This window comes from Prionailurus viverrinus, chromosome C1 (genome assembly GCF_022837055.1).
Source record: "Prionailurus viverrinus isolate Anna chromosome C1, UM_Priviv_1.0, whole genome shotgun sequence".
In the NCBI taxonomy this organism is placed as follows: domain Eukaryota; kingdom Metazoa; phylum Chordata; class Mammalia; order Carnivora; family Felidae; genus Prionailurus; species Prionailurus viverrinus.
In genome coordinates, this window is record NC_062568.1 from 133,495,304 (window position 1) to 133,509,500 (window position 14,197).

At 38.9% G+C, this 14,197-nt stretch overlaps 1 protein-coding gene across 1 annotated transcript in view; it reads left to right on the forward strand.

Moving 5' to 3' along the window:
• Positions 1-14,197, forward strand: part of ALG14 (ALG14 UDP-N-acetylglucosaminyltransferase subunit) — a 102,199-nt gene that overhangs the window by 37,667 nt on the left and 50,335 nt on the right. The gene's annotated exons all lie outside the window — the stretch shown is intronic.

Consider the following 14,197-nt stretch of genomic DNA (forward strand, 5'->3'; position numbering starts at 1 on the left):
AATTTTTTATTCCTTTTCAGTACTCTTCTTGTTTTTTGTCAAGACTGTGTTACCAGATATGGAATGCAGTGGGCAGAATGTTACACACACCCAAGTTTTATAGGAGAATAATACAGAAAATAAAAATCTAAAAACATAATTACTGCACTGTGTTCAAGCTTACTTTCCTTATCATCTTAAGTTCTCTGTGGTCTTTAGGATGAAGTTCTGTTATTAAATTCTAAATGCATTTTAGTAGACCATGGAGAGTGGTGGATATGTTATCATAGGAGTGTACACAGTTCTTAAATAACACTTTCTTTCCTATTTTAAGACAGAATCCATTCATCAGCATATCCTGAAAGGAAGCTCTTCACTTGCCCTCCACATACACAAGTTCTGGTCTAGTGGGTATTATTCTCATGAGTAGTTGGAACAGAAATGTGTAGCTTGACTTTGAACGATCTCTGAGTTTGGTCATTGCCTTTCATCAGCTGAACTGCAGTTCACGTCCCTTCTTTGGATGAGAATTTTAAAATCTGAATTTTCTGCATGAGTATTTAGATTGTTTTTAAAAGATACAGTTTAGGGGCGCCTGGGTGGCGCAGTCGGTTAAGCGTCCGATTTCAGCCAGGTCACGATCTCGTGGTCCGGGAGTTCGAGCCCCGCGTCAGGCTCTGGGCTGATGGCTCGGAGCCTGGAGCCTGTTTCCGATTCTGTGTCTCCCTCTCTCTCTGCCCCTCCCCCGTTCATGCTCTGTCTCTCTCTGTCCCAAAAATAAATAAAAAACGTTGAAAAAAAATTAAAAAAAAAAAAAAAAGATACAGTTTACAAACAGTGAGATGCACAGATCTTGTGTATAGTCTGACTGTGTCCTTCTCAAGATAGAGGACATCTCTGTCACCCCAGAAAGTTTTCTCCTGCTTCTTCCCAGTCATTCCCTGGCCCTGAGCAACCACTTTCTGATTTTTGTCACCATAGATTACTTTTGCTTATATTTATTTTTAAATTTTAGACAAAGTGAGTTTATTTCACAGTCTCCAGCCACATTTTCAGTGTGTAGAATTTAGATATTTCCCTAAAAAAATAATTACTGCCCAGAAAAGTTTAATTATTTCTAAAATTCAAAAGGCAGAATGGAAGGGAGAAAAGGTCTTGATATTTTAAGCAGGAAATCTGGTGTTTATATTTACTAGATCACTAGAGGCGTGGCCACCATCACTGGCAGCAGCTAGCTTGAGTGTGGTTTAGGACTCCAAAGGGTTAAGGCTCAGAAGGAAGTAGTGACATGATGGATGATGGCTGTCATAGACACAGAGGAGCTCTGGTGACTGCCTGGCCCGCCATTTGATACCCTTGTAGTGGGAAGAGTAACCCGTGGGGCATTAGGACACTTGGTCCCAGGCCACTTTGGCTTTCATTTCATTTTCGTCAGTTCCCTTCTGGGCCTCATTCTTTACCTTAAAATGAAAGAATATATTAGATATACTCTCAGTTTCCTTCTGACTTAGTCTAAAATTTTATGAATGCTATAAATTTGCTTGTAAAAGAATGGAAGGAAAAAACTATTATGACGTTTCTAAAGGAATAAGAGTGAAAAGGGGTTGGGGGATGTGAAGTACTTATTTCCATTCTTAGCTGAGTTAGTGAAAATCATTTCAAACCTGAGCGTTACCTGATCAGCTGTTCCCATACAGTTGGCTTCACAAAATGAATTTGCACTTAATGTATTTCCCTTCACTTTACAGAGAAAAGTTAAGGGTCAAGAGGCCTTTTTTACAACATGCAGATCTCTCTGCATTCATCCTTGACTTTCTTATGACTTTCGTCACAAAGCACTATTCCTTTTTTACTTCTTTAAAAAAAAAAGTGAAAGAAAAACCCACTCTTAGAAGGGATAGCAGCATCATACCTTAAATCACTGGAGTTGCCTGAATGGCCAGGTGCCTGTCTGCTCTACTTTAACTGTGTGCACCTGAGTGTACTGCTCCATTCAACTGTCTCTGTACCTCACTTTGCCATCTATAAAATATAAACACAGACACTTCCCTGTTGTTCCAGAATGAGTGTTGAATAATAGAACATTTTAATCTTTTTTAAATGGAAATTCCGTCTGGAACATAATAGGTAATGTTTATTGAGCACTTATATATGCCAGATGTGGCACTAAGCGATTGCCATACAAGATAGGTGGTACTGTTATTCTCGTTTAATGGCTGAGGAAACTGAGGCACTAAGCCGCAGGAGGTTATATGGCACCTTTATATTAAAAATCTGGGTCAAGGAGCATCAATAATAGCAAAAATGAGATTTCATCAAATGAACTGAGATCTCTGGTCCTTTCAGTCACTTATTCTTTTCTGTTTATCTTCGTTATCTTGGAAGCAGCAAATAGAGTTAGCCAAATTTGGAATGCTGTATTATATGTTTGATTTGTAGATGAGTCTATCCCGAAAGTGGTAATTTTTAAAAGTATGCAGCAAGTGCCTGCTGTGTGCTACTTTTCCAGTTGGTTATCTAATAGACATCTGAAACTTTCTTAGTCCAGAATAGTAGATATTTCCTCTTCTTTCCCCGTTTTAGTAAATTTGCTCGAGTCAGATCCCCAGGAGACATCTTTGATTCTTCTTTCCCACACCCTACTTCCCGTGTTCAGTAGCAAGTCCTGCCAGCCATGTCTTTGAAGTTTATCACCCATCTGTCTATTTCAGTCCATCTTGACTGCCTCCATGCTGTCCGCCCCCCCACCCCACTGCATAGTCTCCTAACTTGTCTGCCTGTGGAAGGAAGTTCATGATCCCCCACAATTTTTCTTTACCATTTAACAACCAATGTAATTTTTTTATTTTTTTATTTTTTTTTAAATTTTTTTTTTCAACGTTTATTTATTTTTGGGACAAAGAGAGACAGAGCATGAACGGGGGAGGGGCAGAGAGAGAGGGAGACACAGAATCGGAAACAGGCTCCAGGCTCTGAGCCATCAGCCCAGAGCCTGACATGGGGCTCGAACTCACGGACCGCAAGATTGTGACCTGGCTGAAGTCAGACGCTTAACCTACTGCGCCACCCAGGTGCCCCCCAATGTAATTTTTTTAATGTAAACTAGATTCTGTTACTTCATGCTTAAAATCCTCCAGTGGTGCTCTTAGAATAGAGTTTAAACTTAGGATGGCTTGCATGCTCCAGCCCTGACCTGCTTCTTTGACCTTTTCTCCTCTCTTCCCTTAGTTTACTATGTGCCAGCCACACCTGCCTTTTTTTTTTTTTTAAACAAACCCAACTGATTCCTATCTCAGAGCCTTTGTACTTGATGTTCCCTGTACTTGGGACTCTTTACTCCTGACCTAAACATGACCGGCTCCATTTTGTTCTGAGCTCAAGTATCATCTCCTTACAAAGGCCTGACTACTAGTACTTCTCCTTATTCCTCTGTCGCATTGTTATGCTTTATTGTCTTCATAGTATTAGTCCCAATAAAAATTATCCTTTTTTATTATCCTTTATTGTCATTCCATAAGAAACTGTGACTGCCTTGTCCACTGTTGGAAAACGATACCTGGCCCATGGTAGCCTCTCAGTACATATCTTTGATAAATGTTCCACTCACTGTGCTAGTTACTGAGGGTGCAAACATGAGTGAGACATGGGCCCTGGCCTCAAAAAGGTTACACTCTACGGGGCGCCTGGGTGGCGCAGTCGGTTAAGCGTCCGACTTCAGCCAGGTCACGATCTCACGGTCCGTGAGTTCGAGCCCCGCGTCAGGCTCTGGGCTGATGGCTCGGAGCCTGGAGCCTGTTTCCGAGTCTGTGTCACCCTCTCTCTCTGCCCCTCCCCCGTTCATGCTCTGTCTCTCTCTGTCCCAAAAATAAATAAAAACGTTGAAAAAAAAAGGTTACACTCTAATGGAGGAGACAAATGGGAAAATAATTATAATTCAATATACCAAGTTCCTTAATGGTAGCAAGTAAAAATTGCCATGGGAATATGGCAGTGGTTGGTTCATTCACAAATATTTGTTGAGGACCTACTCTGTGCCAGGATTTATACTGTGTGCAAGAGATTATAAAAGTTAGCACAGTAGAGCAGTCTTGCCTATAGCTAGATGGTTGTAGTGTGATACATCCTCTCTGGGAAGTGGGGTAAGGCTTCCGAGTAGAGATGACATTTAAGCAAAGGTGGATAAGAGAGAATACAAAACTGTCATTTTAAGAAGAGTCAAGATTAGGGGCACTTGGGTGGCTCAGTCAGTTAAGCAGTCCAACTTTGGCTCAGGTCATGATTTCACAGTTTGTGAGTTCGAGCCCTGCATCAGGCTTGCTGCTGTCAGCACAGAGCCCACTTTGGATCCTCTGTCCCCTTCCTCTCTGTATCTCTGCTGCTCTCTCTCTCTCTGTCTCAAAAATAAATTAAAAAAAAAGAGTGAAGATTAATAAGTCAGCTAGGTAAGAGAGTCACATAATGTACATAAAGTCGAAATCTTTAGACTAAACCTTTATTAATTGAAATTTTACATATAATATTTTATTGTTATTAGAAATTATTAGGACCTGGAACTTAACTCAGTACAAGTAATAAGTAGTCATTTTTAAAAGGCTAAATATCATAGGTACTTTTAAGATGGTATATTGGGCTTTTTTCTTTAAAATCCCCACAAACAGGGACGCCTGGGTGGCTTAGTCAGCTAAGCATCCAACTCTTGGTTTTGGCTCAGGTCATGATCTCATGGTTTGTGAGTTTGAGCCCCATGTTGGGCTCCATGCTGACAGTGCAAAGCCTGCTTGGGATTCTCTTCCCCCTCTGTCTGCTTCTCTCCTCTTTGTGCTCAATTGCTCACTCTCTCTCTCAAAATAAATAAACTTAAAAAAATTTAAAATCCCCACAGACTTTTTTCATTGAAACCTAGTAGTTAAAGGAAATAACCACTTAACCATTTTATTGATTATCATTTTGATTCATCAGAATGGATCCACCTAAAAGTCATATTTTTAAAATCTTTTAGAAAAATAACATTGAGCTATTCTGATTTGTCTGGCACTCTTCTAAGTACTTTACATACATTAACTCACTTAATTTTCCTAACAGTCTTCTCACATAATACTCATTATATTCATTCCATAGATGAGGAGCCCAAAGTCCAGAGAGGTGTAAGTAACCAAGGTCGCAAAACTAGTCAGTGTAACTTAACTCTAGTTCTCTTTATAAATGTATCGGATTCTGCCAGAATTAGCTAACTTGCTCAATTCAAAACTAGTATTTTATTTTTAACATCTGTATTGCCATAGGCACTGAAAGGGGTTACTAGAATAGGGCCTATGTCCTGGAGAAGCTTTTATTTAGTTAGCTTCAAGAAAAATAGAGTAAAGAAATGATAGGTAGACATGCAATAGAGAGTATGGAAAAAAATGAAATCAGAAATTGTTCTTCCATTTCTGCAGCCCAGCTTGTTCTGCTACTCAAGATTCTTTTTAAAAAGCATTTGAACACATCATTTTTTTAGCTTTTTAAAAAATTTGAAACAATATCACAAGAAGTTGCAGAAATAATACATAGATGTTCCTAAAATCTTCACCCAGCTTTCCTTAAAGGTGACATCATATATAACTGTAGTACAGTGTCAAAGCCAGAAGATTTATATTAGTATGATACTGTACTGTTAACCAGACTACAGACCTTACTCAGTTTTCACTGTTTTTCTGTATGTATTCGTGTGCAGTTGTATGTGTGCATATGTATAGTTCTATGCTATTTTATTCGTGTAGTTGTGTAACCACCACGAAAATCAAGATACAAAACTGTTCCATCACTGCAAAGGAGCTTCCCTGTGCTCCCCCCATCCCTGTCTCCTGGCAGCCACTAATTAGTTTTACTTCTATACAGTTTGTCATTTCAAAATGTTCTGGAGAATGTTAAGATGTCAGAAGTGTAGGGCAACCCTAATCTTGCCTCCTGCCTCAAGCACAGCTAGAGAAATATCAAATCATTCTGAACACTCAAGAAATCGATCAGATGTCTTGGAGAACAAAGCTGCACATCTACAAGCAGAAAAAATGACCCGTGGAAGGGAGGAAATGCTGAGAGTTGATTTGGGGAGAAAAGAGCCACGATTGCAGCAGTGGGGAAGGAGCCCTGATCACAGAGAGAGGAGCAAGAGAGAACAAGAGAGAAAGAGTGGGAAAAAAAGGGTGAAAACATTCACAGGGGACTGCACAAAAAAAAATTTCCCCAAAACCATTGACTGGAAAAAGGAGAGGATTTCCTTTTTTTTTTTCTTTTTTTTCTTTTTTTTATAATATATGAAATTTATTGTCAAATTGGTTTCCATACAACACCCAGTGCTCATCCCAAAAGATGCCCTCTTCAATACCCATCACCTATCCTCCTCTCCCTCCCACCCCCCATCAACCCTCAGTTTGTTCTCAGTTTTTAAGAGTCTCTTATGCTTTGTCTCAAGGAGAGGATTTCAATACCGCTAGTTTTTTATAAACAGCAGAGTGCAGTGTCTGAAGTTTTGGAGGTCAAGAGCATTACCAGGATTGAGCATGGCTGTGCTTAGTGGGGGACGAGGGAGGAGCCCCAGGAGTGGGCAGTGCAGTCTGAGGATTCCCTGTGGTTCACGGGGAGAAGTGGTTCCCCTGCTTGAAGAGCATTTGGTAGAGGTGATACAGCAGCTCCACAGGCAAGGGATCCTGCGGGCACCATTGAGCTACTCCATTCACCAGCATAGGAACAAAGATGCTAGCTGAGGACAGCAACCCTGGTGCTGGCTATGTATTACAATTTACCATAAACTCTGAACCTCTCTGCAGTCATGTAACTATATTCTGGGACAAGCCAGCATCCAACACAGCGCAGTGAGACCCTCCCCCAGAGGATCAGCATGGGTCTCTGCCACAAGGGTCTCTGATGTGTGGGGTTTGAAACCTAGCTGTGCCTAAGATAAAACACAGGTGTTCTGTGCTGTCTGGCAGGCAGACAGCTCAAAGACAGGGACCCCCTGGAGAGGCAATGTTTGTCTGTGAGGACTTCCTGAGGAGTGGTGGGCACGAGCTCCCTGTTCCAGAGAGGAGAGAGCAGGGTGGAACCATTTTTACCCCTTGCCCACCAGCAGTGACCGACCTCATTGAGAGAAAAAGAGTGCCACCAAATGAAGACCTGAGCAACTTACACCTAGCCCTGCCCCCACTGTACCCTACAGGTGTATTTCCACTAGAGTAAGTCCACCTGAGAATCAGAGCAGTACACCCCTCTCCCAGACCAGCATAACCCCCTTGCACGCACCAAGTCTACTGATCATAGAGTGCTGCAAAGCTTCAGCTCTGGGGGAAACAGGATCTAGCTTCCTTTGGGTTTGTTTGTTTTGGTTTCGTTTTTTTTTGGGGGGGGGGGTTATACAGAAAGAGCAATTTCTTTACTTTTTGAATTATTTTTAAGTTTTTATATATGTATTTTTTTCTATCAAGCTTCTCTTAACAATCAACCCAAAACACATCTAGGACCTTCCTTCCTTCCTTCCTTCCTTCCTTCCTTCCTTCCTTCCTTCCTTCATTTTTCACCTCCAAAATGACAAGATGGAAGAATCCAACCCAAAAAAACAGGAAGAAATGTTGGCCAGGGATTTAATCAATACAGATATAATAAAACATCTGAACTAGAATTTAAAACAACAGTTATAAGGATACTATCTGGGCTTGACAAAAATATAAAAGACATTAGAGAATCCTTACGGCAGAGATAAAAGAACTAAAATCTAGTCAGGCCAAAATTAAAAATGCTATAACCAAGATGCAAATCCAAATGTATGCCATAAAAACAAGGATAGATGAAGCAGAGGAACAAATCACTGATAAAGAAGATAAAATTATGGAAAATAATGAAGCTGAAAGGAAGAGAGAAGCAAAAGTAATGAATCACAAAAGTAGACTTATGGAACTCAATGACTTATTAAAATGTAATAACATTTATATCATAGGAGACTTAGAAGATGAAGAGAGAGAGAAAGGAGCAGAAGGTGTATTTGAGCAAATTATAGCTAAAAGTTACCTAATTTAGGGAAGAACACAGACATCAAAATCCAAGGTGAACAGAGAGCGCTCATTAAATTCAACAAAAGCCAGCCATTACCAAGGCATATCATACTCAAATTCACAAAATACACAGACAAGGAAAGAATCCTGAAAGCAGCAAAGGAAAAAAAGTCCTTAACCCACAAGGGAAGACAAAGCAGGTTCACAGCAGATTTGTCCACAGAAACTTGGCAGGCCAGAAGGGAATGACAGGATATATTCAACATGCTGAATGGGAAGAATATGCAGCCAACAGTACTTTATCCATCAAGGCTGTCAACCAGAATAGAAGGAGAGATAAAGTGTGCCCCAGACAAACAAAAACTAAAGGAGTTTGTGACCACTAAACTAGCCCCACAAGAAATTTTAAGGGGGAGTCTTTTGAGTGGAGGGGGAAAAAAAAAAAGACCAAAGCAACAAAGAATACAAAGGACCAGAGAACATCACCAGAAACACCAACTCTACAAGTAACACAATGGCACTAAATTCATATCTTTCAATAATCACTCTGAATGTAAATGGACTAATTGCTCCAATCAAAGACATGTATAGGGCATTAGAATGGATAATAAAAACAAGATCCATCTATATGCTGCCTACAAGAGACTCTTTTCAAACCTAAAGACACCTGCAGATTGAAAGTGAAGGAATGGAGAACCATCTATCATACTGATGGACATCAAAAGAAAGCCAGAGCAGCCATACTTATATCAGACAAACTAGATTTTAAAACAAAGACTGTAACAAGAGATGAAGAAGGGCATTATATCAAAATTAAGGGGTCTGTCCACCAAGAAGATCTAAGAGTTGTAAATATTCATACCCCCAACTTGGAAGTACCCATATATATAAATCAATAACAAATACAAACTATCTCATTGATAATAATACAGTAATAGTAGGGAACTTTAATCCCCTGCTTAAGCAATGGGCAGATCATCTAAGAGAAAATCAATAAGGAAACAGTAGCTATAACATAGTCTGGATGAACTTAACATATATTCAGAACATTTCATCCAAAAGCAGCAGAATATACATTCTTTTCAAGTGCACATGGAACATTTTCCAGAATAGATCACATACTGGGTCACAAATCAGCCCTCAACAGGTACAAAAAGACTGAGATCATACCATGTATATTTTCATACCATAATGCTATGAAACTTGAAATCAAGCACAAGAAAATATTTGGAAAGATCCAAAATACATGGAGGTAACAGAACATCCTACTAAAAATGAATGGGTTAACCAGGAAATTAAAGAGGAAATTAAAAAGTACATGGAAGCAAATGAAAATGAAACACAGCAGTCCCAAACCTTTGGGATGCAGCAAAGGCAGTCCTAAGAGGGAAGTATATTGCAATACAGGCCTACCTCAAGAAGCAAGAAAACTCTCAAATACACAACCTAACCTTACACGTAAAGGAGCTAGAAAAGGAACAGCAAATAAAGCCAAAAGCCAGTATAAGAATGGACATAATAGAGATTGGAGCAGATATAAATGATATAGAAACAAACAAACCAACAAAACAGTAGAACAGATCAACAAAGTAAGAGCTGGTACTTTGAAAGAACTAATAAAAGTGATAAACTCCTATCTAGACTAATCAAAAAGAAAAGAGAAAGGACCCAAATAAAATCATGAACAAAAGAGGAGAGATCACAATGAACACCACAGAAAGGCAAACAATTATAAGAAAATAGTATGAAAAATTATATGCCAACACACTGAACAATCTGGAAGAAATTAACAAATTCCTAGGAACATACAAAGTACCAAAACTGAAACAGGAAGAAATAGAAAATTTGAACAGAACCATGACCAACAAAGAAATTGAATCAGTAATAGAAAATCTCCCAACAAACAAAAGTTCAGGGTCAGAAGACTTCCCAGGGGAATTTACCAGACATTTAAAGAAGAATTAATACCTATTTTTCTCAAACCATTCCAAAAAATAGAAATGGAAGGAAAACTTCCAAACTCATTCTATGAGGCCAACATTACCTTGATTCCAAAAGCAGACAAAGACGTCACTAAAAAGGAGAATTAAAGGTCAGTATTCTTGATGAACAGGGATGCACAACTTCTCAACAAGATACCAGCAAATCAAATTCAACAGTACATTAAAAGAATTATTCACCATGATCAAGCAGGATTTATTGCTGGACTGCAGGGCTGGTTCAGTATTCAGAAACCAATCAATATGATATACCACATTAATAAAAGAAAGAATAAGAACCATATGATCCTGCCAATAGATACAGAAAAAGCATTTGACAAAGTACAGCATCTATTCTTGACTAAAAAAAAAAAAAAAAACCAAAAAACCCTCGACAAAGTAGGGGTAGATGGAACATACTTCAATACCATAAAGGCCGTCTACAAAGAACCCACAACTACTATCATCCTTATTGGAAAAAAACTGAGAGCCTTTCCCCTACAGTCAGCAACAAGACAAGGATGTCCACTCTCACTATTACTATTTAACATAGTACTGGAAGTCTTAGCCCCCACAATCAGACAACAAAAAGAAGTAAAAAGCATCCAGATCAGCAAGGAAGAAGTCCAAGTTGGACTATTTGCAGACGACATGTTCCACTAGGTAGAAAACCCAAAACACTCTACAAAAAACTGCTAGCACTAACTCATGAATTCAGCAACCTACAAGATATAAAATCAATGTACAGAAGTCTGTTGTATTTCTATACACCAGCATTGAAGCAGCAGAAAACTCAAAGAATCAGTCCCATGTATAATTGCACTGAAAACCATGATACCTAGGAATAAACCTAACCAAAGAGGTAAAAGATCTGTACTCTGAAACTTCATAACACTTACGGAAGAAATTGAAGAGAACACAAAGAAATGGAAAAGCATCCCATGCTCATGGATTAAAAGAACAAGCATTGTTAAAATGTCTATACTACCCAAAGCAATCTATACATTTAATGCAATCCCAACCAAAATAACATGAGCATCTTTCATAGAGCTAGAAGAAACAACCCTAAAATTTGTGTGTAACCTCAAAAGATCCCAAATAGCCAAAGCAATCCTGAAAGAGAAGAACAAAGCTGGAGGCATCACAATGCTGGATTTCAGGCTATATTACAAAACTATAGTCATCAAAACAGTTTTATGTACTGGCATAAAAAAACAGTCTCTTCAACAAACGGTGGGACAACTGGATAGCAACACACAGAACAATGAAAGTGGACCACTTTCTTACACCATATACAAAAATAAAATCAAAATGGATTAAAGACCTAAATGTGTGACAGGAAACCATCCAAATCCTAGAGGAGAACACAGGCAACAACCTCTTTGACCTTGGCCATAGCAATTTTTTACTAGACATGTCACCAGAGACAAACGAAACAAAAGAAAAAATGAACTATTGGGACTTGATCAAGATAAAAAACCTGCACAGTAAAGGAAACAGTCAACAAAACTAAAAGTCAGCCTTTGGAATGGGAGAAGATATTTGCAAATGACATATGTGATAAAGGGTTACTATCCAAAATATATAAAGAACTTGTAAAACTCAACACCCAAAAAAATCCAGTTTAAAAAATGGGCAGAAGACATGAATAGACATTTCTACAAAGAAGACATCCAGATGGCCAACACTCATGACAAGATGCTCAACATCAGTCATCATCATGGAAATACAAATAAAAACTATAATGAGATATCACCTCACACCTGTCAGAATGGCTAAAATCAACAACTCAAGAAATAAGAGGTGTTGAGGAGGATGTGGAGAAATGGGAACCCTCTTGCATTATTGCTGCATTATTGGTAGAAATGCAAACTGGTCCAGTCTCTCTTGAGAACAGTATGGAAGTTCCTCAAAAAGTTAAAAATAGAACTACCTTACAATCCAGCAGTTGCACTACTAGGTATTTACCCAAAGGATACAAAAATACAGACTCGAAGGAGCACATGCACCTGTATGTTTAGCAGCATTATCAACAATAGCCAAACTGTAGAGAGGAGCCCAAATGTCCATTGACCAATGAATAAAGAAGAGGTGGCATATATATATACAATGGAATATTATTCAGCCATCAAACACAATGAGATCTTGCCATTTGCAATGGTGTGGATGGAGCTAGAGTGTATTATGCTAAGCCACATAAGTCAGAGAAAGACAAATATATGATTTCACTCATATGTGGAATTTAAGAAACAAAACAGACGAACACACAGGAAGAATGGAAAAAAGAGAGAGAGGGAAATAAGCCATAAGACTCTTAATGATAGAGAACAAACAGGGTTGATGGAGGGAGATGGGTGGGAGATGGGCTAGATGGGAGATGGGTATTAAGGAGGGCACTTTTTGTGATGAGCACTGGGTGTTGTATGTAAATGATGAATCACTGAATTCTACTTCTGAAACCAGTATGGCACAGTATGTTACCTAACTAGAATTTAAATAAAAAATTTTTTAATGTTCTGTAAATAGAACCAAAGAGTTGTAAACCTTCTGAGATTGACCTTTTTTTACTGAGTATAATGCCCTTGAGATCTCTTCAGTTTTTTGCATGTATCAGTAATTCCTTTTTATTGATGAATAGAATTCCGTTGTATAGATGTACCACAGTTTGCTTAGCCATTCATGCATTGAAGGACATTTGAATTGTTTCCAGATTTTTGCTGCTATAAATAAAGCTACTGTGAATATTTATGTACAGGTTTTTCTATAGGTGTTAAGTTTTCATTTCTGTAGGCAAATGCCTACAAATGAGATTGCTGGGTCTGATAGAAGATTCCAGTTTTGGCAAGAAACTGCCAACTATTTTCCATAGTGGCCAAATCACTTTACATCTTACTAGCAATGTATGTGAGATCCAGTTTCTCTCCATTCTCTCCAGCATTTGATGTTATCTCTCTTTCTTAGGTGTGTAGTGATATGCCATCATGATTTTATTTTGTATTTCCTTAGTTGCTAATGATGGTAAGTATCTTTTTGTGTGCTTGTCATAGTATCCCTTCTTCATTGAGGGGTTTCTTGATGTCTTTTTGCCCATTTTCTAACTGAATTGTTTGTTTTACTTTTGGGTTTTGAGAGTTCTTATATATATTCTAGATATGAGGCTTTTGTCCAGTATTATGGTTTACAAATATTTTCTTCCAGGTCATAACTTCTCTTTTCATCTCTCTAACAGTTTTTTTCACAGGCAAAAGTTTTTATTTTGATGAAATCTAATTTATCAATTGTTTATTTTGGTTGTCACATCTAAGAACTCAGGTGAAGAGTTCTAGATTCCAGGTAGTCCTAGATTCCAAAGACTTCCTCATGTTTTTTTCTAAAAGTTTTATAGTTTTGTTTTACTTTTGAATCCATAGATCATTTTGAAAAAATTTTTTAGTGTTTATTTTTGAGAGAGAGACAGAGTATGAGTGGGGGAGGGGCGGAGAGTCAGGGAGACACAGAATCCGAAGCAGGCTCTAGGCTCTAGGCTCTGAGCTGTCAGCACAGAGCCAGATGCGTGGCTCAAACCCATGAACCGTGAGATCATGACCTGAGTCAAAGTCAGATGCTTAGCTGATGGAGTCACCTGGGTGCCCATGAATCCATAGATCATTTTGAATCAATTTTTGTGTAAAATATAGTGCTTAGATGAAGCCTCATTTTTCCTATAGATGTCGAGTACAATTTGTTTTAAACCTTCCTGGGGCGCCTGGGTGGCTTAATCATTTAAGCGTCTGACTCTTGATCTCAGCTCAGGTCATGATCTCATGGTTCATGGGACACAACACTGACATAACACTGACAGCGCAGAACCTGCTTGGGAATCTCTCTCTTCCTCTTTCTCTCTCTGCCCCTTCACCACTTGTGCACACATGCACACTGTTTAAATAAACATTTAAAAAAAAATTTTTTTTATATTTATTTATTTCTGAGACAGAGACAGAACATGAGCAGGGGAGGGACAGAGAGAGAGAGGGAGACACAGAATCCGAAGCAGGCTCCAGGCTCCAGGCCGTCAGCACAGAGCCCAACGCGGGGCTCGAACTCACAAACCGTGAGATCATGACCTGAGCCAAAGTCGGTCGCTCAACCCACTGAGCCACCCAGGCGCCCCAATAAACATTTTTTTTTAAACTGTCATTTCTCCATGGAATTGTTTTTGCCTCTTTGTCAAAAATC